General features: G+C 48.5%; 1 protein-coding gene, 2 non-coding genes and 1 pseudogene across 3 annotated transcripts in view; 1 reads left to right on the top strand and 3 right to left on the bottom strand.

The window, feature by feature from the left end:
- The window catches only part of LOC142012915 (uncharacterized), an 86,669-nt gene that overhangs the window by 26,157 nt on the left and 32,513 nt on the right, over nucleotides 1-27,999 (bottom strand). The gene's annotated exons all lie outside the window — the stretch shown is intronic.
- LOC142012960 (5.8S ribosomal RNA) lies at nucleotides 8,197-8,349 on the bottom strand. Its single transcript, XR_012645518.1, has one exon. It is a non-coding gene; the product is annotated as a 5.8S ribosomal RNA (ribosomal RNA).
- LOC142012959 (18S ribosomal RNA) lies at nucleotides 10,026-11,845 on the bottom strand (annotated as a pseudogene).
- On the top strand, nucleotides 13,934-14,052 carry LOC142012940 (5S ribosomal RNA). The gene has a single exon (XR_012645505.1). It is a non-coding gene; the product is annotated as a 5S ribosomal RNA (ribosomal RNA).

Below are 27,999 nucleotides of genomic sequence, written 5' to 3'. Positions count from 1 at the left end.
TCCACACAATCCTGTGGTGAGGGTGCCCCCCCGGCCCCCACTCATGCATCCTATGAAGCAGGTCTGTGCCCACAAAAGCTTATGTTCCAAAATATCTGTTAGTCTATAAGGTGCCACAGGACTTGTTGTTGTAAAAGTGTTTTGTCAACAAAACCCACAGCGCTTCCACACTAAAAACGTGTTCTGTCAACATACTGTAGACAGTACTTGGCACTTCTATCAACAGTCTCCTGCCTGTCCTCCACAAGGTAGAAGGCCTTTCTTGACAAAATCTGTCCACAAAAAAGCTAAGTGGCCACTCCAGAGAGCCTTCTGTCAAGAGACAGGCTTCTGGGTCACTGGGCAGCCCTGTCTACCATGCTTCCTGTTGGTCATTCTGTCAAGGGAGGGCTGGACAGTCCAGCCACTCTCTGTTGACAGAGTGCATTACTTTTTCGATCCACTTTTGTGTGGATTCATTCTGTCCACAGAAGCGTGTTGGAAAATCTCTTCCGAAAGTCACTTCTGTCAACAGGTCACTGTAGACATAGCCTTGCAGACGATCAGGCAAGGACCTTACATGGCACCCTTTTGCCACAGAGGGATGCCCACAAGCACGTGGACCCCCTTATAGATGGGCGGAAAGGTCCTCAGTTTAACGATTATTTGGAAGGATTATTTGCCATGATGCAATAGTCTTCTGGAACACCGCAGTGCCACCAGTGGATAAACCCTAACCTGGGAACCCATGCTCTCCTAGCTGAGATGTGAGGCTATTACTAGCTGACAGTATTAACAACTGCGGCCACCATGTGGGTTTTACAACGTTTTGATTTGAGATGCTAACAGAGCAGAAGAGATGTCTTTTTCAACCACTTTGCAGAGGTCAGAACGCATCTTGCTTCTACTGTGCAAGCAAGTAAAAAAAGTCAGAGAGCAGAAAACTCAGTGCTTCTTCCCTGTGGCGGGGTGGTAGGGGCTCTCTTTTCCTAGAGAGGAGCGGACATTTCAGAGCTCCAGAAGTTGGAGTATGGCTTCAGCAGGAGTTGACTGAAGCCCATAACTCATAAGTGCCTTGCACAGACCTGAAGGTCCAAGCCCCAATATGTGTGTCCTGACTTTCAAATTTCTGAAGGTTATGTCACTCGGTGGGTCAGTACGTTTGGCCATCTCTGCTACACCCCGATAAGATGTAGGGACCAGTAGGGCCTTGGTACTGCATGAATGGAAATCCTTTTTTGCTCTCAGAGCCACACATTGTTTCGGTCAAGAGAACAAATTCCAATGCAACCAAAGTTGTATTGCCAGGGACTGATGGGAATAAGGGGATTTTGAAGTCCATGGGATCCTTTCGAAAATTGCCCCATGTAGACAAGCTGTACATCATCAAAACATGGAACTTTTGAAGTGCAGCAGCTGGCAGCATTCTAATTAGGCACTGAATATTCATTTCAGCACCTCACTAGTATTCTCGGATTTGGCTGTTAGCATGGCCCTTTCAAAAACTTGGCCAAGCGTAGAGACGGCTTGGGTACCAAAAAATATCAGAAGGAAGCCACTCTGATCTGTCAAAGTTCCTTAATAGTCTGTGGATGCAAAGATCCAAATTTTTGTAATCCGTGATTTAAAGTCTCCTGCTTTGCCTAAGGGTTTCTATGTGTAAATGTAATTAGTTTTCTGGGCTAGTATATATTGTGAATGCTCAGTGGCATCAGAAAATACTTCTGACACAATTAGCAACAGGAAATCTGCGCAACCCAGACAGGAAAAATTCAGTCTGATCATTGTGATTACGGTTCACTATCTGGCAGCATGTTCAGTGAGTCAGGTGTCACAGCATTTATTCCTTTGGTTGAAATATTTTAGTGTATCATGTCATTTTAACTCCAGAAAGCATCAGCAAAATTATAAACAGAGGCTTTTTTCCCATAGATGTAGAACCACTTACAACAATTAAACATGCAAAAATAACACAGTTAAAACTTAGAGTCAACAGACCACTAGACATGCAGTTGGTATAATTGCTATACTTTTCTCTTTATTCAAATCTAACGCAGTGCTCGACTATAAGTGCCTTCACATTCATGAAACATGCTGTCTGCGGTATTTAAACTTTCTCTAGGATCAACTGAAATGGTAGGCCGCGTTCTGCTATTTCTTGCTTGTATTCGGTGTACAAAAGGGAGTGGGGAAAGACAGCTTTAAAGATTATCATTTGCCTGCTCTCATGCTTGTTGTTAATAGATTTTCAACAGACTAGCAGGAAATTCTTGCCTTGCAGTCTGGACATCAGTGGTAGTTATTCAACCTCATGATAGCCACATTGTATTCCAAAGGATTTAAATCTATGTCTAGATTGTCCCTCCTTTTTGAAAGGGGGATGCTAATGAGATACTTCAGAAAGTGCTAATGAGATGCTGCCACGAATATGCTGCACCTCATTAGCATAATGCTGGGCGTGGCAATTCAAAAGTGCAGCTTTCAACTCCTGCGCTGCCCATGTAGATGGGGACCTTTTGAAAGGACTTCCGGACTTTGAAAGCCCCCTATTCCTATTTGGTTTTAGGAATAAGGGGATTTCAAAGTCCGGGGGTCCTTTCAAAATGCCTATCTACAAGGGCGATGCACAATTCAAAAACGGCACTTCTGAATCGCTGCAGTTGGGATTATGCTAATGAGGTGCTGCATATTCCTGGCAGCACCTCATTAGCATATTCCAAAGTGTCTCATTAGCATCCCCTTTTTGAAAGGGGGGGCTAGTGTAGACATAGCTTTTGTATTCTGAGAGTTACAGCTGCAGAGCTTAGTATCATCACGTCATATTTTTTAAAAAGTTTTTAGTCATTTTGGTGCTGAAGAAGCTTTCCAGATATGAATCAAGTGCAATTAATGCCAAATTGATATAACTGTCTTCCTGAGTCTGCAGGCAGCTTGAAACTACGGCTTTGAGAAACTTATGGTGTCCTTTTCTTAAGGGTGTCCTTAAGACTCTGGAGTCTAACGGTGGCAATTCAAGAGGAAGAAATTCAAACACTTTAAGTGCTTAATTATGCCCCTAATTTGTACAATCACAATGGAACAAATACACATAATGGCCCCATTGAAGAGGGGGAAACTAGCACTGGTCCTTCATCTTCCCCACTGAATAATGATTAATAAAATAGCAGCATTGCTAACTTAATGCCACATTATGAATCAATCCACACACCTGCACTTGGGTGTGCAGCACAGAAATAAATGAAGCTCCTCGCCCACCGCCTCCCAGGAAAGGTTGGGCAAGGAATAGGTGGTCAATGGCAAGGAACAGGCTAAAATTTTCCTATATTCCTCCACTTGTTGACTAACACTTGCTCTACACTACAGAATTAGGTCAACATAAGCTGCCTTATGTCAACCCAAGTACGTCTGCAGTGGGGCCAACAGCTACCGAGGGCCCTGGAGCAAGGTGGAAGTGGGCGTCTGCTTTATATACCTGGAAGGGGCAGGACCAATGGTGGAAGACAGCAGGACATGGGACAGTCAGCCCTTAGCACTGCTCAGGTCACGGTGCTTGGTTCCTCTCCCCCTCAGAGCCATGTGGAGTGGCAGAGCAGCACTACCATGGTGTTTCAAAGGGGCCAAGAGCTCCAGGCCCCTGTTGTCTCCCTCCCTGTCAGTAAACCTGTATGTTAGTGCTTATACTACAGCCTTGCTTCTACTGATGTAAATACCTTTCTACACTGACACAATAATTCCACATCCATTAGCGGTATAGGACTTACATCAGTGTAATAAGGACTACTGTGTAGGCCCTGAGTCCCTCATAAGTATCAGAGGGGTACCCATGATAGTCTGTATCCACAAAAACAACAAGGAGTCCTGTGGCACTTTAAAGACCAACATTTATTTGGGCAAAAGCTTTTGAGGGCAGAGAACCACTTCGTCAGATAAATGGATTGCAAATTACAGGAGCTGGCATAAATATACTAGACTGAAAACAAGGGCTTTACCTTATCATGTGGAAGACCAGTACTAAGATGACCGATTCAGTCAGGCTTGATGTGGCCCACTCACAACAACTGGTGCGGAGACATGAATACCAAAAGAGGGAAAATTGCTTTTGTAGTGAGCCAGCCATTCCCAGTTCCTCTTCATACCTGGATTAATGGTGTCAAAGTTGGAGAGGAATGGCAGCTCTGCAATTTCTCTGGAATCCTGTTTTTGAATGTATTTTTGTTAAAGGAGGACCACCTTTAAATCTGTTACTGTGTATCCAGGGAGATTGGAGTGGTTTTCCTACTGTTTTTTGTATGATACCATACTGGATGCTTGATTTGTGTCTATTTAGTCTTTTGCATAGAGACTGTCTTGTTTGGCCACTGTGCATGGGAAAAGGGCATTACTGACACCTGATGGCTTCTATCATATTAGTAGCTGTGCAGGTGAATGAGCCCCTGGCTATGTAGCTGCTGTGGTTATATCCTATGATGTTGTTTAAATAGATATGCAGGCAGAGCTGGCAACAGATTTTGTTGCAGAGGTTGGTTCCTGAGTAAGTATTTCTGTGGTGTGTAGTTGCTGGTGGATATTTGCCTCAGGTTGGAGTGCTGTTTACAAGCAAAAAATGGCCTGCCTCCCTAGGTCTGTGAGCATGAGGGATCATTTTCCAAAATAGATTGTAGATCATTGATGATGTGCTGGAGAGGTTTTAGCTAAGGACTGTAGGTGATAGCCAGCAGTGTTCTGTTATTTTCTTAATTGGACCTGTCCTGTAAGAGGTGACTTCTTGGTACCCATCTAGCTCTATCCATCTCCTGTCCTCTACTTGCGCTACAGCCACAACACCATCATCATATGGAACCACAGGAAGGAGGCCCTTGAAGAATTCCACTGGGGCTATGTCTACACTACAGCATAAAGTCAACTTTAGGGCAGTTAGCTTGATTTTACAATGTCACTGTCCCCACTGCAAATACCATTAGGTCAATTTTAAAGAGCACTAAGGTCGACTTTCTTATGTTGACTGTGTGACTCAGTGTAATGCCAAGTTCAAATTTAAAAAGGTCAAAATAATGCTAGTGTAGAAACAATGTTTCTTTAAATTGTTTTTTATTGGCCTTCAGCGGTGTCCCACATGTATCACAGAATGCCCCACAGTTGTCCACACTGGCTACTTGCATTTCTGCTGCTCTCCAGGTGCACAGGAAGTAGGTAATAGGAAGCCTGGAAATTTGAAATAGCTACCAAGAAGCCTGGGAATTTGGATTTGTGTTGAGATATTTCCTGTTTACCAGTATCAGAGAGGTAGCAGTGTTAGTCCAGCATCTGATGAAGTGAGTCTGTGCTCACGGAAGCTCATGCTCAAAACTTTTCTGTTAGTCTATAAGGTGCCACAGGACCCTTCGTTAGTGTTAGTCTGTAGCTTTGAGAACAACAAAAAGTCTTGTGGCACCTCATAGACTAACAGATATTTTGGAGGATAAGCTTAGACACTTTAGACACCCCATTAGACACTGACAATGGCTCACATTCCCCTGTCTGATCTGACTTGTTTTTTCCTCTTTTGATAAGTACTGTTGATACTGGGTCATTTCCACCTTGATGAATAGACCTTGTCAGCTATTGCCCTCCCGCTTTTCAGAGGGCTATTTAAAGAGTGGGGTCCAGTAAACACCACCCCCCACTCATGCATCTGATGAAGCAGGTCTTTGCCCACAAAAGCTTATGCTCCAAAATATCTGTTAGTCTACAAGGTGCCACAAGACTTTTTGTTGTTCCTGTTTACCAGTACAAGATCAAGTTGATGCCAGTGACTGGATCTGAGGTGGCAGCATGAAACCCTGTGAAACTCTTTCAAGTTAAAGTATTAGTGATGCAGCACTGATTCTGAGAGCTGAATTTGAGAAGCCTTTGACCATTTTTGTTCATTTTTCCCAATACCTCAATGACTGAGGCAGATGGGTCAGGACTGATGGTTGCATCCAACTCTTGCATTGAAGTCACCAAGGATGTACAGTTGTTTGCCCGGAGAAAGGAGTTGGAAAGGAGTCAATAACTTTCTGACGATTATAATAAAAGTGATCCTTCAGTGCACGACGCCAATGTGGATGCATAAGCACTGATGATGTTGACATATCCTGACTTGGTGCAGAACTTGAAGGATATAACGTGTTCTGATTCAGCTGTGAGTGTATTGATAGATTTCAGCAGATTGTTCCGATCAGCAAATCTAACTCCATAGAGGTGGTGCTCCTCTGAAATCCAGCCCTTCCAGAAGAAAGTATAGTTGGTTTCTTTCACTGACTCAGCATCTGCCAGCCTGGTTTCCTGGACAGCAGCAATGTCGACGTTCGGTTTGTGTAGCTGTTGATCTATGACTGCAGTTTTGCATATTGAGTCTGTGTTCATAAGCTCCTGGGCAGATTCAGGCCTTGGATGCATGGTCCGCACGTCCCAGCTACCGGAGGCAAGTTGATTAATTATTTCATTTTATGGCAGGTACATCATCTACACCTACTTTTCGATTTTTGGTCTACCCCCATGCACCCAATGAAGAAGACAGATGTGGCAGGTCACCACCTTATTGACCAGGGGCTGCCGGAAAGCAGGTTGGATGAATCCTCCCTGCGAACTGCCTTAGGGTCTCCACTCCGGATTTTCTGTCTGGGTTTACTTCCATAGGCTTTGGATCCCCCAAACCTACCCACAAGGCAGTAAGAAATTTTCTGACAGGGATGTCTTCCCTGGGTGACATAAGGAGTCATGTTCCCATGAATGCTAGTGACCAAATCATGGTTCATATGCCATTTGGATTATCCAAAGTAATCCAGGGACCCAGTATCCCAGACATACACCATGCCACAAAATTGCCATCGGGCACTTGTGATTTTTAGTTGGGACATCAAATGCCAACCAGAGCCCCATCACACCCTGGTCATGTTTCCTCTGCTTAGATGGAGTTTACCACCTGCTTTGGGCTGCATTCCCAAACAACCCGACTCCAAGAAGACCCGATCCCGGCACGCCGGGGACCGCTACCGGCCTCACACCGTCCACGGGCTGTGCCTCGATCAGAAGGACTTGAGCCCCCAAGAGTGGCACCAGGGTGTGGGTCTTCTGTACGCCACATTTCACGCACCCCACCGCGGGACGGGGATTCAGCACTGCGCTCTTCCCTGTTCACTCGCCGTTACTGAGGGAATCCTGGTTAGTTTCTTTTCCTCCACTGACTAATATGCTTAAATTCAACAGGTCGCCACGTCTGATCTGAGGTCGCAGTCGGATGGGGAACCAGGGGCAGCAGCGCACGCGCACGCCGCCCTGGGAAGTGCTTCGACTCCGGAGGGGACCCGATCGGCTCAGAGGGACGAATGGCCCAGCGCAGGTGGAGAGAGCGACTCACGGAAAGGGGTCGACGTGACGGGCCTGGCCGCTGGGCGATGAGAGAGGAACGTGCGCCAGCGAGGCCGGGACCGAAGCGAGGGGGGCGTCGTCGCGGACAGCCGTGGGGGGGGGTGGGCGGCGGCCAGCGGCGTGAGCGGACGAGGGGACGTGGTTCGCAACCTGAGCGCCCTGGCAAACTTCACGTCCCCACCACACTCCTCCACCGTCACGCGCGCGTACCGTCCGCTTCCCCCCCTTTGGACCTGTGGCTTTGCGACAGCCCTCCTCGCGGCCCGCCCACTTCGGCCCGCGCACCAAGCACCCAATGTCGGCCATGCGCTGTCTTGACCCGGGGCAGGGGAGGGGGCCGTGGAACCCTACGGGCAGCCGTGTCGCCACAGACAGCCATGCGGGGGCAGGCCCATCTCCCCTCGGCACCCGGGAGCCGGCTCCCCCCAACGGCCGACCCAGCACTTCCCCATCCGCCCCAATGCAATGTCCCCCGGGGGGGACCCGGGAGAGTGGATGGGGCGACGGAGGCACGCGGGAACAGCCGCCATGACAGCGCTCCTCCATGTACAGGACGAGCTCCCCGAAGCAGGTGCTCTGGGGCATCGGGTCTGACTTTGGGGGAATGAAGGTGATGGTGGGGGAGAGGCCACATCCCTTCCCTTCCCAGAACGGAAAAGAGGGGGGTCGACGGACCAGCAACCCCGGAGCCTGCGACTCCCCAGCCGCGTCTACGCCAGAGCATGCCCCACCGGGCAGGGTCACTCACGGTCCCCCGTGCCAACAGGCGAAGAGGGCCACGACCCACCGACGGCAACGCAGCCGTGCAGACAATTGAGCTTCAAGCAACGCTCAGACAGGTGTAGCCCTGGGAGGAACCCGGGGCCGCAAGTGCATTTGAAGTGTCAATGATCAATGTGTCCTGCAATTCACATTAATTCTCGCAGCTAGCTGCATTCTTCATTGACGCACGAGCCAAGTGATCCACCGCTAAGACTTGTCATGATTGATTTTTGGTTTTTTCCCGATTCAGGAGGCACGCGCCTTTCCCTCCCCCCCCCGGCCCTCACAGCCACACGGCCAGAGCCCTGCAGGCATCATGGGGGGGTGTTCCTTGTCCGCTCCAAACACCAGGAGGGTCCCGGTCTGCTGTCCACACAGTAGGGATCACAGAAGGGAGCAAGGGGCGGCGGGCCGCCACTCGCAGCCCGCACACCACACCCGACCCCCAACCTCTCCCCTCGTGGGGCGTCCTGCCCGACCGGAGGCAGCCCGCCTCGGTGCGCGACACGCCCTTCGTACATCACCGTCACACAGGTGGGAAAACAAAACAAGCCCTTTGCCGGGAGGGCACGCGCCCTCCCAGACTGATGGCAGTCCAGGTGCTTGGCTCGGAAGGGCCAGGCAGCCACAGCCACAGGCTACAGAATGAACCCGCCCCACCCTTTTCCCGCCCCACCCTCACACTGGAGCGTGGGGAAGGGGGGTTCCGAGAGAAATGGGACGCCAGCAGACGGGCCGTAGGCCTTTCGGTCCCTCCGCGGAGAGGGGAGGCAGGGTAGCCCCTCTCCGTCCTGGACTTCCCGAGGGCTAGGGGGTGGGTCTGCTGGAAGGGAGAGGGGTGGCGACGAGGGGGCATGGGCGTCCTCGGACATCCTTCCACCTCTCGGCACGCCGCCCTCCGCCATGGTCACGAGGCCGTGTGGCACCCCTCGGGCCGATTCAGGCCGCACAAGTCTTTGAACCGCCGCCTTCCACGGGCCCCACAGCCCGCAGAGTGCGCTAGGTACCTGGCTCCTGGGGTGAGGGAAATGGTTCCAACCCCTCTGGGGCATCCCCGATGCCGACGCCCGCCGTACAGCCAGGCTGCGGGCAGAGCGTCGACGGGATGGCCCGTGGAGTGCTGCCCAGCACCCGCCAGCTGGCTCCACGCGCCTCGCAGGGGCACCGTCCCAGAAGGCGTGCCACGCGGCCACCTGCCACGGTCTTGTCCTCTCCCGGGGATCTGAGGTTTCCCTCCGTTCCTGGCACGCCCGAGAGGCAGACGCGACTGGGGCCACCCAGGGCAAACCCGCCCCTCCTGTCCCAGTCGCCATCCCGGCCGCGTGCCTTCGGCGAGCGCATCCTCATCCACGACAGGTCGCCCGCACCGCACGTCTCCCTTCCTGGCCCCTCCCACCCCTACAAACACGCCCTTACCCGGTCTCTCGGTTCCCCGTGCCCTCACACGAGCCGAAGCAGCATGAAGCGCGGTCCGGGTGAAAGGGTTTTGGCGCGGAGCAGGGAGGGGAAGGCACTTGGGAAAGGGCGGGCGGACGGACGGCCCTGGCGGGCGGATCAGTCTCTGGAGGTACGGCTTGGGTACATGCACGGGGGGGCAGGAGCAAGCGCCGAGGGACGGCCCCGGCAGGGGCCCGGCACTGTGAGGAGGACCCCCTTCCTCGCTGGGTCGGCTTCGCCCTCCCGCCCCCCCCACCCCGGCTGCCCAGGGTGGAGGACAGAGCAAGCGCATGGGGGGGGAAGGGGGCACCCGGCCCTCCCCGCGCCCAGGGCCCTGCTGCCGGGGTCCCATCCTGAACGTGGGGAGGCGTCCGAGGCCTCGTTTGCCATGTGATGAGCGCATGGGGGTGGCCGCACCGCCGTCGGGGACCCGAGCTGGCTGAGTGCAACCCCATTAATGATCCTTCTGCAGGTTCACCTACAGAAACCTTGTTACGACTTTTACTTCCTCTAGATAGTCAAGTTCAACTGTCTTCTCGGCGCTCCACCAGAGCCGTGACCGACCCCGGCAGGGCCGACCCAAGGACCTCACTAAAGCATCCAATGGGTAGTAGCGACGGGAGGTGTGTACAAAGGGCAGGGACTTAATCAACGCAAGCTTATGACCCACACTTATTGGGAATTCCTCGTTCATGGGGAATAATTGCAATCCCCGATCCCCATCACGAATGGGTTTCAACGGGTTACCCACACCTGTCAGCGTAGGGTAGACAAAAGCTGAGCCAGTCAGTGTAGCGCGCGTGCAGCCCCGGACATCTAAGGGCATCACAGACCTGTTATTGCTCAATCTCGGGTGGCTGAACGCCACTTGTCCCTCTAAGAAGTTGGACGCCGACTGCTCGGGGGTCACATAACTAGTTAGCATGCCAGAGTCTCGTTCGTTATCGGAATTAACCAGACAAATCGCTCCACCAACTAAGAACGGCCATGCACCACCACCCACAGAATCGAGAAAGAGCTATCAATCTGTCAATCCTTTCCGTGTCCCGGCCGGGTGAGGTTTCCCGTGTTGAGTCAAATTAAGCCACAGGCTCCACTCCTGGTGGTGCCCTTCCGTCAATTCCTTTAAGTTTCAGCTTTGCAACCATACTCCCTCCAGAACCCAAAGACTTTGGTTTCCCAGAAGCTGCCCAGCGCGTCATGGGAATAACACCGCCAGATCGCGAGTCGGCATCGTTTATGGTCAGAACTACGACGGTATCTGATCGTCTTCGAACCTCTGACTTTTGTTCTTGATTAATGAAAACATTCTTGGCAAATGCTTTCGCTTTGGTCTGTCTTGCGCTGGTCCAAGAATTTCACTTCTAGCGGCACAATACGAATGCCCCTGGCCGTCCCTCTTAATCATGGCCCCAGTTCTGAAAACCAACAAAATAGAACCGGAATCCTATTCCATTATTCCTAGCTGGAGTATTCCAGCGACCGGCCTGCTTTGAACACTCTAATTTTTTCAAAGTAAACACTTCAGACCCCCAGGACACTCAGTTAAGAGCATCAAGGGAGCACGGAGAGGCAGGGGGTGGGACAGGTGGTAGCTCGCCTCGTGGCGGACCGCCAGCTCGATCCCAAGATCCAACTATGAGCTTTTTAACTGCAGCAACTTTAATATACACTATTGGAGCTGGAATGACCGCGGCTGCTGGCACCAGACTTGCCCTCCAATGGATCCTCATTAAAGGATTTAAAGTGTACTCATTCCAATTACAGGGCCTCGAAAGAGTCCTGTATTGTTATTTTTCGTCACTACCTCCCCGGGTCGGGAGTGGGTAATTTGCGCACCTGCTGCCTTCCTTGGATGTGGTAGCCATTTCTCAGGCTCCCTATCTGGAATCGAACCCTGATTCCCCATTACCCGTAGTCACCATGGTAGGCACAGGAAGTACCATCAAAAGTTGATAGGGCAGACATTCAAATGCGTCCTCGCTGCCATGGGGGCGTGCGATCGGCCCAAGGTTATCTAGAGTCACCAAAGCAGCCGGGCGAGCCCAGGTTGGTTTTGGTCTGATAAATGCACATATCCCCGGAGGTCAGCGCTCATCGGCATGTATTAGCTCTAGAATTACCACAGTTATCCAAGTAAGGATTGGAGCGACCAAAGGAACCATAACTGATTTAATGAGCCATTCGCAGTTTCAGTGTCACGCCCGTGTGTACTTAGACATGCATGGCTTAATCTTTGAGACAAGCATATGCTACTGGCAGGATCAACCAGGTAGCCGCGCTGCTCCGGGGGTGAGCGGCAGTGGGCGGGGGGTGCCACCCCCGCCCGGCAGGCCCCGCCAGCCTTCCCCCCATGGGGAAGGAGCAGGGGCCCACAGCATGGCAAGAGGAGAGGACCGATGGGGATGGCGGATCCCCTCCAGATCAGCCTCGGCGCACGGCGAGGGCGCGACGTTGGCGGCGATGAAGCCATGGCCCGTCGGCAGAAGGAGCAGGGACGTCCGCTCCTCCCAACTACCCGGGGCCGTTTCGCCCGGGAGCACCCCGGGAGACGCCTGGGAGCAACAGCGGAAGGGACGGGGTGAGCCTCCGAAGAGAGCCTCCTGTCCCCACGCCTTCCCAGGCAGCCCACGTTACACTCCGAGGTCCAGGCCTGCGGGAGAACGGCGGGAGAGGAAACCCGCCGCTTCCTGCATTCCACAGCACGCCCAGGTGATGGCCGGGAGAGGGCTGGCGGACCAACCCCTCCGGCACACCCTGGGCTGACGCCGAGGAAGGAGGACAGGCAGCCACGGGCGGGGGGGAGGGTTGCACCTGCCAACTGCCCCCCACCTTCCAATTGGGCGACCCTTCTTCTGCCACCCGTCTTTTCCTCACTGTGGCTTCGTGTCGGCGCCGCGGCCCACGCCGCACATGCCTTTCAGGAAACCCGCTAGAGAAGGCAGCGACCCAGGCCCGGGAGGACAGCGGAGGGGTTCCGTACCGGGGCTCCAGCAAGAGGGCAGTACAAGGGTCCCACCGCGCGGTGGATGACCGCAGTGCGCCCCTGCTCACTCTCGCCACTGCGTGTGGCCCCCGCTGCACCTCACGGCAGGCTGGGTTTTCGGACCCCTGGGTAGGCTGACAGTGCCGCTTGGCCTCACGCGACCAAAGCAAACGGCCGGCCAGGGGGGGGTTGGCCCCACCCCATGAAGGATGCAGCGCACTAGAGGGCCGTGGGACGGGCCCATGCCCGGTGCCCAACGAGCCCGTGTGGGGTGGAAGGGGTCCCTCCCCTGCCAGGGAACGTCCCTCCAAACACGGGTGCGGAAGAGAAGGAGGAGGAGGGTCCCGGTTTGCCTGAACACCGGCGCAATCCCTGCCCACCGCGGGAAAGGTGCCAGCCCGTGAAAGGCCCTCTCCGTCTAGTCTGCGAGCGCCCCATCGATCAGAAGGAGGAGAGAGGCCTCGCTCCCAGCGGACGTCCCCGTGGACATGCGCCAAGCCTCCCTCGAGAGCTCCCTCTCCAGAGGATTGGGCCCAAGACACCACCTGGACCCGTGGGAGACGTCCCCTCAGCCGTCCGCCCAAGTCCTTCGTCCGAGTCCCCCAGAAGGGCCTTCACAGAACGGTCGGTCTCTCTCAGCTCTCAGTCTCTACATGCGAGGGCCAGACAACCCTGCTCTCAGTAATCTCCTGGTACCTGTCGAGACCGAGTAGACGGAAAGCTCCCCAGTGGCGGCAGGTGGGAACGATGCTGAGAAGCGACCGACCGCTTGGAACCCTAGGTCAGGCGACCAGGTCAACAGTGAACCCTTTCAGGCTTCCGGGGCACAGCCGGCCACCAGATCAACCCGTTGCAATGAGGAGGGTTGACCTGGGGTCCTGGCCAGACTTGGAAAATTTCTCTGTCGCCATGCCCGAACGGGGTTGACCTGCTGTCCTTGGCCGGACTTGGAAAAAAAAAGATCTTCCGCCGCCCCGGCCCGGGGTCGACCTGAGGGCCGCAGTTCCCCGGCCTTGACGTGGCGCCCACCGCCGGACCGGGAAAAAAGAGAGCTTTCGCTGCCCCAGGTGGAAACGGCGTCCACGCCCCGACTTTGTGCGCCCCGCCTGCCCGCCCGGGGCTGACCCGGATGCCGCTGCCAGGCTGAGGGAATGTTTTGCCCCCACTCCGCCACCCCGGCCAGGGTTGACCTTGGGGGCACACAGCTTCCCGGGTCTGACGTGCATGTCCTGCCATGTCCCGCGGCCGGCATCCTCGTCCTCCCTTCCCCTTGGGCGTGCTCAGAGGAAGTTTTCCCTTGGCCGGGCCTCCAGCTTAATTGTTAGGGCCGGGCTTACTGAGGCCAGGCTGTTGACACTAAAGCCCGGGGAGCTGGGGGCCTACGGCCATCCCGGACCAAATGCCCCCGATCTCGTCCGATCTCGGAAGGTAAACCGTCCCGGGCCTGGCTAGTACCTGGATGGGTGACCACCTGGGAATCCCAGGTGCTGTAGGCAGCTTTTGGCCCCGGCGGGGGTTGAGTGGGGCAGGCGTCTGCCGTGTGGGAGCCGGGAAGCCGTGAGGCCAAGGCAGCGCAGCGGTCTTGCGGGGGCTGAGGCCTTTCCCTCTGCCTGCCTGCCTGCGTGTCAGGAGCCGGGGGGGGGGGGGGAAGGCGGGCGAGGAAGCTCAGGCCTTCCCCCGGTGCAGTGGGGTGCGGTGCAATGCGATGTGATGAGTCGGGGAGAGGGAAGAAAGCGTGTGTGGAGTGTTGGTGGGGCGGGTGTGTGTGCATGAGTGTTGCGTGGGGCAGGCCATTGAGGAGGTGGTGGTGGTGGTGTTTTTGGTGGGAGTGAGTTGGAGTGAGGTGGGTGTGGGGTCCCCTCCCTGGGTGGCGGTGGTGTGAGGGTTAAGGCTTGTAGTGTGCATGTTGGGGTGGTTGTGGGTGGAGGTTGTTGAGAGCAGGGAAGGGCGTGGGTCTTGGTTGTGGACTTATTTTGCAGCAAACCTCTCAGGAGAGGCCCCCTCCTATTCATCACCTGAAGACATGCAGGGTAGCATGCAGCTCTGTTCCCCTGTGTTTACCCAACAACACAGGTAAGTGGAAAAAATCAGCAGGGTGCTTTCTGGGACAGAGATTCATTCCTTTCACATATCTGGGGCTCCTAAAGGCAGCAACTGGATGCCTAACACAAATTGCAGCCTCCAGAAGCTGAGGCCAGAGAAAGCTGCAGTTTTCTTCCAGCAAGAGGGAAGCTATGGTCTCTCCGGTAACTGCAAAGGGGGAGCTGGTATTAAGGCAATATCATGCAAGAGTGAGTTCAGTGTTGTTTGCTGTTCAGGGTCACCCCAGATGGCTTCAGTGATCCCTGTGACTCTGAAGACCCCTGTGGGCTGGAAAGTACTAGAAAAACATAAGACTGCTGTGATTTCAGCTGGCAAGCACCCAGCTTCTGAAACCAGAGCTGAGGGACAGGCTTCTGACCAGGAACCTCATAGGAGAGCAAGCGTCCAGTGCTGCCACAAGGAGCACCTCACCTGCTCATCCATCCTTTCAACTGCCAGCCAGAGGTGAACCTTGGGGTCAGTCCTGTCCTGTCCCCCTCCAACTCATGTGGGGAGACCCCAGAAAGCCCTACTGATACACAAATATTATGTAGAATAAAGCACGCTGCAATCACAGTAGGAATGTTGGTTTCAAAAAGGACCAAAACAGGTCAAAAGATACCCGAAACTGGCTTTTAAATGGCCGAAGGTACATTCCACCACCATTCTACACTTGTTCAGTCAGTAGTTAAGGTATTCCTGACTGCCATCCAGAGTGCCTGTGTATGGCTTCATGAGGCAAGGGACCAAAGGATAAGCCAGGGTCGCCCAGTATAACTATGGGCATCTCCATGTCACTAATCTTGATTTTCTGGTCTGGGAAGAAAGACCCACCCAGGAACTTTCTGTACAGATATGAATTTCTGAAAATGCATGCATTGGTCACCTTTCCTGACCATCCCACTTTGATGTCAGTGAAATGACTTTTGAGATCCACCAACACCTGCAACAACATGGGAATTACCTTTTCCTATTTATGTATTCTGAGACCAGGTGGTCTGGGTCCAGGATGGAATTTATGCATTCCATCTATCACCCCACCACAGTTAGGAAACTCCATGGCAACAAAGCTATCCAATATGTTCTGGACATTGTCCAGGCTCACAGTCTTCTGCATGAGATAGTGACAGATTGCATTGGCTACCTGCATCACCATGGTCCCCACTGTAGAGCTGTCCAAATTGACTTGCCACTGACCAATAGCTCGTGAGTGTTGTGAACTGTCAAAGCAGGTGTCATTTTGGTATTGCTGCACTTCAGAGCAGAGGACAGCAAGTCACAAAGTTCCATGGATGTGGCCTTATGGGTACGGAAGTTCTGCACGCGCTGCTGGTCATCCCAAGCAGTCAAAACAATGTGGTTCCACCACTGTGTACTGGTTTCACATCTCCAGAAATGGTGCTCATCTATAAGCAATGCATCTAGTGTAGCCAGGATTTCTATATTCCTGGTGTCCAGTTCTTCAATTTTATCAGCAGATGCATCCTCTTCCTCCACATCCATTGCGTCCTTCCCTTGTCTAAATAAATACTCTAACACTCTGGGAAGTGGCCATAAGACACTGTGCAATGGCTAGAAGCAGCTGAGGATCTATGCTAGTGCTGTGAGCCAGGGTCAGGCTTTGGAAAATGGCCAGAAAAAATGGTGCAAATTTGGCTGACTGTTTTCTTGTGTGGGTGGGTGCTTTGCATTCTGGGATGGTGACAGCAGACACTCACAAGCACTTGTGGCATGTTTTTTCCCATAAGCCACTGGCACCAAACCCCAGAGTGTAAAAGGGCAAAATGCACTGTGGGATAGGTACCCACAACACATTACTCACGCATTTAAATGTAGGTGAGGCAATGCAGACATGGTAAGTTAATTTTCTGAACATTTGTGGACACTACACTTTGACTTTATAAAATATAGCATTAAAAAGTTGACTTTATTAAATTAAACTTTTTTTCATCATCTAGACATAGCCTGAGATTTCAACAATTTCTACCCCACCATCAACCTAATTACTGAGGTGATTGTGCGTGAAACTAATATCGGTCGATTTTAAGGTTATAGTGTAGACATGCCCTAAAGCAGTTGAGCAAGTGCAGTGGTTAGATATTCATTAGATATATTATATATACACTGGCATGTTATAGCTGGCATATGCTAGCAATAACTTACTAACTCCAGAGAGCAAAGGGAAAACAAGAAAGGAAAATGTCATTAAGAAATAAATTTCTGAGCTCCAATGCCTCCTAAGGCTACTCAGTCAATGCCCTTTTTTAGAGATGTGCTTAACTCAAACATCTAGAAGAGGATATTACTGCCTCTTTTAAACCACACCTCACTATTGTTGTTATTGTTTTATTTCTGGTATTTATATGGCAAGGATTTATAAACCCGTTAAAACTTCCATAGTAAATAGTGTAAAAAAACCCAACAAAAATAAAAGATTCTAACCCTTAAAGTTCAGTTACTTCATAATTTAGCTTATGAGAGACAGAGTGAGTGAAGTAATACCTTTTACTGGAATAGTGCCTGTTGAAGGGGAAGGATAACTCAGTGGTTTGAGCCCTGGCCATGTAAACCCAGAGTTGTGAGCTCAATCCTTCAGGGGGCCCTTTCAAGGGTCTGTGGCAAATAAGCTTAAAAACATCTGATAGGGATGATGCTTGGTCCTGCTGACATGGCAACAGACTGTACTTGATGACCTCTCAAGGTCCTTTTCAATTTGATGTGATGAGAGAGGCAGTCTTAGCCAGAGCTCTTATTCTGGGAAAGGTACCCCTATAGTGTTACAGCACAGTGCAAGGTGGAACAGGCTGTTTAGCATAACTATGTAGTCTCTGTGGTAAGGAAACGTGTAAGTGGCCAGTTGACACCTTTGCAGCCATAGGACAAAAAGGGGGAACTTGTGAGAAGCAGATTGTTGTAAAAACCAAAAATCCAGTCTCTCTATTCAGTCCATGATTTTAGTAATGAATAAGTCTGCTCTCAGATGAATGCACCCTGTCATTTGTGGGTGAACACGTCTCACCAAGCAATTGCTCCCTATCTGACCTACCAGTCCTCATCCTGCAAGGAAACCTACACAACTTTTAAATTGATGAGCCTGGGAGTGTAAATTCATTCCTCTGCTAGACACCAAGAACATGGAGTGACCAGAGACAGGGTGGGGGAGAAGAGGAGGCAAGGGCAGATTGAGACCAGGTGGAGCCCTTGAACAACACAGTCACAAGGACCTCCCCCCACCATATATTAAAATATGAATGTAATGTCATTATTTATGCTTTAAAATGTAGTCACTTGTTATTACTCAAGATGCATATTAAAGTTATACTTAAATGACAGGACATTTCTTTTGTTCCATTAAAGTGAATTGTTTAAACAAAATTGAGTTATGAGGCCTTGGGGCCCCTCACACCTGGGGGGCCCGGAGGCAACTGCCCCTGTAGCCCGTGTGAGTCCACCCCTGGGAAGAGGCCAAGCAATGGCAAGGCCTCAGGACAGAATCAGGGGCAGGGCCATGGTCTAGGTGCCAGAGCCACAACAAATTAATCTGACCCTTCAGGCATGTGTTTGCACATACATGTGCATACACACCATTAAAAGAATAGCCATTAAATAAAGTCAAGACCTTGAAAGTTAGGAAATCCCACATTTATGCCAACCTGTGACATACCCCCATGACAACTTGAATCTAATTCTTCGAACCTAACTTTCTGTATGTGTGGGTGTAACTCTCTTGAAGATTCCCTGTTTTTAAGTCACATGTAAATGCCATAGCCTACCATAAGATATAACAACATTGGATGGTCTAAGAAAAAGTCTTCGTTTCCCAGGTAGGCGATCGCTGAAAAGTTAAGGGATGTGGCTGTGGAAATTGAGCCCCCACATATTCTCTTCCCCTCTGCCACAAAAGATGGGCACTCCTGCCTCGCCTGGGAACAGGGAAGAGAGAGTGGAAGGGGTGATAAATGGACACTGGGACACGTGTAAGGATCAAAGGTTCACAGTGGTGGGCAGCTTGTTCTGATTCTCTGACCTCTCCCTTTCCCCCAACCTGTGCTCTGGCCACTTGCAGTGTAGGCTACCAGTAGTGTTGCTTTAGAAGCCACACGAACCTGAGAGTGGTCATTGATTCTGGCATAGTGCCAACATCTTCCTACAAAATACACACAGGAAGGCAAGTGGCAATTTTTAAACACTTTGTATCACAGGCAACGAACAATGAAAAGACAATCTTGTAGTCTATGAAGATTCTCCTTGCCATATATCAAAGGCCTGCTGCAAAGAGCAAATTGGCATGAAAAGAATCTTCTATAACCTAAATATAGGGGTAAAAGCAAAGCAAAAAAATAGTGTATATTTCTCCAAGACTAAAACAGCAGCTAGAGTGGTTAAACAAACCATCACCTATCATAGAGGTAAATAAGGTAAATGAGGTAACTAAGGTGCATCTGATGAAGTGTGTGTCTGCCCATGAAAGCTTATGCTCCAAAATATCTGTTAGTCTACAAGGTGCCACAGGATTTCTTGTTGTTTTTGAAGATACAGAATAACACAGATACCTCTCTGATACTTAAGGTAAATGATGGCATCTGGGATATTTTCATCAGGATAAAAATTTATCCTTTCCTCTGCGCAACTCAGCATTTCACTATGAATGTTGTTGAAGGCTATGTCTACACTACAGAGATCTTTCGAAAGAAGTTCTTCCAGGAGACCTCTTCCAAAAAAACTTCTTTTGAAAGATCACGTCCATACACAAAAAAGTGGATCAAAAGATTGAGCTGCTTTTTTGACAGAGATCATCCACACAGCCCTTGCTCTTTCAAAAGAATAGGTCTGGGATTGAACAATCCGGCACCATGAGGACTTCTCTTTCACAGAAAGGGCCCCCAGGACATCTAGACACTTTTTTTCCTGAAAGACTCTTTCAAAAGAGTCCTCTTCCTCATCTGGGAGAGGAAGAGGTCCACTGGAAAAAGTGCTGCATTCTTTCAATTTCAGATTGAAAGAGTATTTTGTGTGTAGACACTCCAGGAGTTCTTTTGGAAAAGGCCCATATTTTTCCAAAAAGAACTTGCTAGTATAGATGCCGTCTAAGTGACCGGGCTCTGATAGAATAGTAATCAATAGAATGTTTCATTAAAGCAATATGTCATAGGTTAGCTTAAAAGAGAAAATTCCCCAGAAAATTATTTACTTGAGACTGCAAGACTCCAAAGGATTGTATTGCGATTATAGAGCTGTTCATTGTCAGATAAGATTCCGATATAATCGGGAATAAAGGCAAACTTCTGATGGCCTCTGTGAAATAAACAGACGTATAGCACATTAAAAACTAAAATATATTGGTTCATGTGCTTTCATGGGTAAAACCCACTTTGGATGATTGAACATTATTATTATTGTCCAATAATCTGAAGAAGTGGGTCTTACCCATGAAAGCTGATGACTGAATACATTTATTAGTATTTAAGGTGCTACAGGACTGCTTGTTATTTGTGAAGCTTCAGACTAACACAGCTACCCCTGAGTCTGTGCAATAAGTTTGTGGTGTGAGTGTAGTTGTTAGCAGATCAACGTCTACAGCACAAAAGCAGAATAACAACTTAAAGTAACGGACATCTTTGCTGACTAGTTTAGCAGAGAACCTAGTGTTTAAATACACATGATAGACTGAATTGCATTCTCTGTTTTAAATTGGCCTCTAAAGTTATGTGAGAAATTGGATGATCAACCACCGTAGATGGCTTTTACACAGAGTTGTCCACCTCAGTTTCTAGACTGTTTTTATTAAAAGAGCTCTACTAAAATGCAAAAACCCTAGGTGAGTTGGTTTTGTGTTACAGTTTCATTAGCTGATCCTCCTGATGTGCATATATCACCACGATACAGTCATGACCCATATTTTCATGTTTCTTCATGAAGGTCTGACTAATGGAACAACTGTGCTTCCAACAAAAGTGGCAATGATAATGCTGTCTCTTTAATTGCTGCTATTGCTGGCTGTAAATTTGTGTTTACATCTGGTAGTTCCATTGCCACCTTCCTGTTATATAGATGACTTACATTAAAAGTTTGAATGCCACAGCCAGCCTTGTTAAACTCCAGAGGCCATCACAAATGCCAGTGTTTCTACTGAGAAGCAAGATGTACTGTTGGAATTGGTTACAAATGCTTGAAAATCTAAGAAGGCTTTGTGCATTTGTTCAGAGAGAATTAGAAAAAGGAAGTGTTGTCTATGTAACTGCAGTTAGCATTAAAACTAATGAACCATGGGTATAGCTGCTGGAAGAGTTCCCAGTGCCTCTTCATTGGCTGGTGCAATACATAAAAAACTGGTCATCCATAAAATGATAATGTAGAAATCCAGTCTACTCAGGCCTTCTTCCGGACAAGGGAATGTTAACAGATCATTACAATGATCATTACAATGAACATAAAGGGTAGGAACAGCATGATACATTCTTGCCAGTTTTCATTGATATTTTATTTTTTGCTTTTCTTATTTTCAGACTTTCCTGTATGATAGCACTGAACTGAAATAAATGTTCTCTCATTTCTGGGGTTCTTTTTTATATAAGGTCTTCACTGCAGATCCCACAAGTTCTTAGTGCTCAGACTACCATAAATCTCACTGACTGGTTTGAGATCATGCTTGCTGCTCTGTGTAGCAGAATCAACAGCACTCTCAGGGTCAGATAATGTAGTTCTTGGTGATTTATTTGATTGAATTTTAAGTGACACATCCATCATCCTTATATATTGACACTGTACATAAAATAACTTCCTCATTCATTGCAGATCAGGATGTAGGGCTGTGACATATAGTACAGTTTTGCTAACTAGTGAGATCTGTTCTTGGGCAATGGCTGAGAGATGCACCATGATATTTTAAAATGTTATTTCTTTATGTAATTTTTGTTAGGATTATCCTTCAGGTCTTCTCCTTGGCTTCTTTCTAGGAACTGGTCAGCCATTGGCTGTTACCATATTGCCCATCAGTCTGGCAAATCACTTCTGAGCAGAGGTGATTTAGCTACCTATATTGTTCCTCATGTTCTTACCCTCACATATTTGAAGTACAACAGTGTCTTGTTTTTTCACTCTGACAGCTGACTGACTACTGAAATTGTGTGATTGGAGCCAGGTGGATTTACAACGATTTTGCTAAATAAATACATGCATCCCTATGCTAAATGAAAACCCTAATATGGTTAAGGTGGTAGTCAGAGCTTCATTGTAAACAATTTTAAGTTCCTCCCCTTCACCCATAGTTCTTTCTTGAGTCATGTATTGGTTTAGAAACGTCACTAAAATAAGTAGGAAGGTTTGCTTTTAAGGTGTCCTAACTCTGGGATTCATAGATTTCAATTACTAATTGTTAAAACTACACAAATCCATGAGCACATGTGCAATATGGCTTTGTCTACAATAGAGAGTTTTGTTGACAGAAGTATAGTGTAGACGCTTCTAGGGAAGCCCTCTTTGCAGAGCTGCCATTCCACTTTCTGTCACCAGAGGACAGTGCAGTCTGGCAGTTCTCTGTTGACCGAGCAAGTTGTATGTAGCAGCAATCTGTGCACAGAGGGTCTGTTGAGATTCTCTGTCAACAGTAACTTCTGTCAATAGATGATTCTTGAGGGTTGTGTCTACACTTGCATTTCTCTTTCAAAAGAGGTATGAAAATGAAGGAAATTGAAAGTGCAAATGAGGTGCAGATTTACATTTCTTCTTTTGAAAGCACTTCTTTCACAAGAAGAAAAGCAGCGTAGATGCGGTTCTTTCAAAAGTAAACCGCATCTTTGAAGGAACCCGTCTTTCCATAAGCTACATTTATGATCACATCTCTTACTCATTGATGATTTAAATAGTTTAAAAATTTTTAAAAAGCCATTGGCACCCTAGCACTTATTTACTATTACAACAAACCACCGGAAACTTTAAAACATTAATTAGAAAGAAATTTGGGCTGGTCATTGGCACCCTAGCACTTATTTACTATTACAACAAACCACCGGAAACGTTAAAACATTAATTAGAAAGAAATTTGGGCTGGTCATTGGCACCCTAGCACTTATTTACTATTACAACAAACCACCGGAAACTTTAAAAACATTAATTAGAAAGAAATTTGGGCTGGTCATCCCCCTAAAAAATAGTTCTTTCCCACACCATTAGGCCAGGAGCATTCCCTCAGCCATCTCCAAAAACCCTGTCTAACAGATGTATTTGGCAGCATGCCCTGAAGGTCACCAAATCCATGCTATTTCAGGCCATTTGAGGAGCAAGGTCCAAAACCCCTGAAGTCTCATGGCCTGGCAAATGCTTCTTCTTTTATAACATCAGGGATCCAACTCAAAGTGCCCTTGCTGACCACAACTGTGACAGTGGGAGAAGAACTTCCTCAGATTGGCTTGGGAGCAGTCTGGTAGGATTTTATGGGTCATAACCAACAGTTCAAACGCCAAGACTCCCAGGCCACACAGACAGACACTTGCTGATGCTGGTTGAGCTACCACACAAAAATAGCAGCGTGGCCATTGCATCACAGGCATCAGTGGTTGACTGGACTCGTACTTGAGTGGAAAGCCTATGCCAACAGCTGTGGACCATGGCTGCACCACTATTTTTAGCATGCAAGTTGGAATGTGTGTACCTGGAATAGGAGTCACATTCCAAGCAGCAGTAAAATATTCTCTGAAAGGGGTGTTACTAGTATCCACAGGCAAATGACCCATTACCTCCCCACCCGACAAGAGACACACAGATCCAAAGAAAGCGTTCTTGGACAAAATTCGCTCAGTACTGCCAGTGCCTCAATGGGCATCAAAGGCTGAAACTCCACCAGCAAAGACAATGCCTTCCATCTCACACCCAAGAGCCCTCCGCCATCATGGGAGCAGATAGCTCATTCCAAGTCTAATCAGCTGTATCTGCAAAAATAACCAGAAGTTTGCTTTCCATGGTAGGGACCTTTATTTGCCTCTTACTCAGCCGTAGTATGAGATTTTAAAAAAAATCTCTATGTTACAATCAATCAGCCTTAACATTCAACTTTTGCCTCCAGTGCTCTACCTATATTTCCCCTCTCATCTGCAAACCAGAGTGTCTTTTGGGAATTACAAAATCTTGCTAATGAAAGCAGTTAATGAAAGCAGTTAATATTCTCCCATGGCAATGGGACTTTTTGAGATCTATTTGGAAACTTTCAAACTGAGTTCCTCACCACAGCAAGAGATAGAGCCCCCATCTCTAAATACTTGAAAGCTGTTATCTTATCCCCTCCAATTTTTTCCACTTTCCTCATAGGTCATGTCTTCTAGACTTTTAATCATTTTTGTTGCTCTTCTCTGTACTTTTTCCAATTTGTCCGCATCTTCTGAAATGTGGCACTCAGAACTGGACATAATACTCATGTTGAAGACTAGCGAATAAAGTGGAAGAACTAATTCTTGTGTCTCTCTTACCACACTGAATTGATTTGGAATTTCCTGGCTACCATGGACCTATCCCAAGTGCTTATGGTCTCACCTCATACACCTGGCCATACACCAGCTTTTTGAATTCAGGTTGCTGGTTAAGGAACTTCTAGATGACTCCAGGAGTATCCCAGTTGCTGTCCTTCATTCCCAGTAGATCTTTTCTATGTTGTCTGAGGTCTTCCTCTTTTGCATTTTCCTTACAGGTTCCTTACAGGTTCCTTACATGTGAAAACTTGGTGGACTATGCAGGATGATGGTTTCCTGAGTGCGTGGTCTAGCCATCCTCAGTTTCTTCTCTTGATTTGAATGTCAAGTGGCTCTTGTCCTGATATGTTCCAAAGCTCCTCATTTGTGACAAAGTTTTGCCGTTTGATGTGATGGATGTACTGCAGGTGTCTGTTTATGAATGTCTGTAGCTTGTGATTCGAAGACTTTTTAGTTCACCAGGTACATCTGTACAAGAGCATACGCTTCTCATTTGTGTTGAAGATTTGCAGTTCTGTCTTTGCAGATATTTTTTGTGAACTCCATATGGGGCAAAGAGTCTTGAGTGCACCTGTTGCTTTCCTTATCCTAGCATTGATATCCTTGTCTGTTCTTGCATCTCTACCCATAATACTCCCCAAGTAGGTGAACTCTTTCACATCTTCCAGGTCAAACCCTCCCAGTGTGATGGTGTGGTTGTTGTACTGGTTGATCCTCATTGTCTTTCCCTTGTTAATGCTCAGTCCAGTCATAGAGGCAGTTTTGTCTAGTGTTGCAACCTTTTCTTCCACGCTTTGATGTTGGTGTGTAAGAAGGGCAACATCATCAGCAAAATCAATGTCATCTAGCTGTTTGAAAAGTGTCCACTGAAAGCCCTGTTGATGGCCATCTGTTGTCCTGGTCATAATTCAGTCCATTGTGCTCAAGAACAGGAAAGGTGACAATACACACCCTTGTTGCACTCCTGACAGTATGCTGAAGGATTCTGTCACGACACCATCGTGAACAACTTGGGATGTCGAGGGTTTGTACACTGAATGGGTCAGGTTAATAATTTTGGATGGGATGCCACAGATTTGCAGCATTTTTCACAAGAGGTCGATAAAGGCATGTTCAAACTTTACATACAGCTACTTGGAGGATTTACACAGAGTTCTGAGTACAAGTCTGAGCTCTTCACCAGATTTTTTTTAAACAAATCTTAAAGGATGACTTGGAAACAAAGGCACCCCCTGATATCCTTAGCTACAATCCTGCAAGGTTTTTAGATGAAAGTTTTCTCAATGCCAAAACAGCACTGTATATTTTTGAAGTCTTCCAATAACTGCTCTCAAAAGGAGCTTCAGAAAGCTAAATTTAATCAAAATTGACCTAAGAAGACCCAGGGAGAGACCAACTCTGGACCTGCAGTTCACGGGTCCTACACTTTACAGTAATTTGTAGGTGCTGAGAGGATGCCTGGCATTAGCATCAGGGGTCTGACCAGTGCCCTTCCCCACCTGCCCAGGCCAGGCATTTACCTCTTTTCCTTGACTGCAACCATCCCAGGCTCAGGCTGCTGTCTCTGCAGCAAGAAACCCAGTCAAACTTCTCATTGTTGAGTCACCTCCTGGCTGCTGCAGGGTCCTAGTGTTCCTTCTGATCCCATTTACTAGTGCCACTCCAGCAGCCTGTGCAGAGCAAGCTGACCCTGACCTTCCAGGCTTCTGTGTCAGAGGGACAAATGGATTCTTTCCTTGTCTGGTGGTGGGACCATCTACCAGCAGACCCCTGCCACCGTACAGAGTCCCTCTCCTAGCATAGGCGAGTGTCAGCCAATCTCCATCCACATCTCTCACCTGTTGCACAGCACCAGTGTCCCCTCCTTTGCCCTATGCCTCCCCCTTCCACTGCCCTTTCTCCCCTCTCCCAGCAATGATGAGGGAGGTTCTTCAGGAGAGGCAGCCCTTGTCATCTCTCTGCTTTGGGTTCTTCCTGGCCTTTTTTCAGCTCTCCAACAGCAGGCTCAAGCTGTGAGGTGCTTCTCCCTGAAGTACTCGGACCTATGGCCACACAACCCCACCACCCACCAGCAGTGGCAAATTATAGAAAAACAACAGAGGGTTTCCACAGACTTCCAATGATTTTGTCAGGTTTAAAATTCAATCTTTTAAAGTGCTCCAGTATCTGAAGAATTACTCTGCTTGGAAGTCTGCTTCCTGGGGGTTCAGAGTCACTATGGGGTCATTTGATGAAGGGATACCACTGCATTACAGGTGCCCCAAATCCCAAACTCATTCACTTCTCTGTATTAGAGGGAGAAAAGTACTCCATGTCTGTATGAATCACAGCCAGGCTTCACTGGCTTCATTCAGACAGATGATGCATACTCCTCCCCAGCCCCTTAACATAACTAAGGATAAATCAAACACAACCCCATTCAAGAAAAGGAGTGTTGGAATAAACGCCCACCGGAGGGTGCTCCTATTTGTGAAACATGGGTGGTGGCAATTTAACTTTGCTGAGAAAAGTCAGTCTTTTTGGGGGAAGGGGTGAATTAGGCATGTGAATGCTTCCTGGACAGGGAGCAGTACTGGGAGGGAAACATTGGGAAGGGGATGTATTGTGTCCTGCAGTCTGCTGGTCTCTGCTCCAGAAGTCTGGGGGTGAGGAGCTGGAGAGGTTCCCTATATTAGGGGGTAGGAATTGGACTAGGAAAGAGGAGTACAGCTGGTTCCTAATTACAGGGGAAAAGGAAATCTGCAGATTGATGGAGGTGGATCAGGGTCCCCTTGTCTATATAAAAATGTTAAGTGGGGTGCATATGTATGATTTGCCCTGGGGCCTGCACCACCTAGGGATGGCCCTGTCCAAAGGTCGGGAAAGGTGAACCAATCTGTCGGTTATTTCTACACAGAACTCAGAAGCAAGGCTGATAGACTGGGATAAGCTAATGAATGAATCCTCAGAAGGTCACTTTCTAAAAGTACTTAGTGGTGACTGAGGGATTTTATGCAGCCTCATAGGGCTGAATTTGAGTCTTTGAACAAAGCCTTGAATGCCCGTGCAATGACATTGGGTGGGATCCAAAATATCCATTTTCCCCATAAGTGCAGGGAAGGGCAGCATCACTATGAATGTGGTGTGAGGAGGAAGAATACCTCCTTCTTCCAATACCTACAGGCCTCTCCAGCACATAATCCAGTTACTTAGTATGTGCACAGAGAAAAACATTTGCCCCATGTTCTTTATTGTATGCCTTGTGAGCCACTTTTGAGCTAGACAGTAAACCCAGCTCTAGCTTAATTCCCAAACCTGGCAAAGGATCTTCAAATGGAAATACATTGTTTTGACAACAATTTGTTGGCAGCCAGCTCAGTGATGACTGATTTCCAATAACTTTAAAATCTACCTTCAAGTTCTGCAAACCGGCCAGTTTTCTGCTCAAAAGCAACGTAAATCTTTGTGAGATGGCTTTTGTATCCGATCTTGAAAGAATTGTTGATTTTTATTGGCACACTTTTGTTTCAGGCTATGGATCATTGAATTTGCGTGTCTCTGAGTTTCACAGAAAAGTTCATACTGTTAAGTTAATTCAGTGACTAATTTTAAGACAGTAACCCGAGTTTTATCTAGGTTTAAGCATTAGCATAATTAACATTAGCAAGCTGAGGTCATTTGTTACAGAAATGTTCAGAGGTTTTGAGGAGTTTTGTTTTTACTCTGTTAGCAATACAGAAACTTTCACGAGCAGATTGATAGAACGTGCCTGTCCCACACACTTTCAAAAACGTGTTACATAATAAATGTGTATGATAGGCTTCCTTCACATGAGCCCATGTAGAAATCAAAGGCATTTACTTCTTGTTGGAAACATCAAGACCAACTTAAGTGATGGCACTGGGGGGGACTATGGAACAC

Source organism: Carettochelys insculpta, chromosome 4, assembly GCF_033958435.1.
Source record: "Carettochelys insculpta isolate YL-2023 chromosome 4, ASM3395843v1, whole genome shotgun sequence".
NCBI classification, from domain to species: domain Eukaryota; kingdom Metazoa; phylum Chordata; order Testudines; family Carettochelyidae; genus Carettochelys; species Carettochelys insculpta.
Note: the sequence above shows the minus strand (reverse complement) of the source record. Positions and strands in the feature narration are given on the sequence as shown.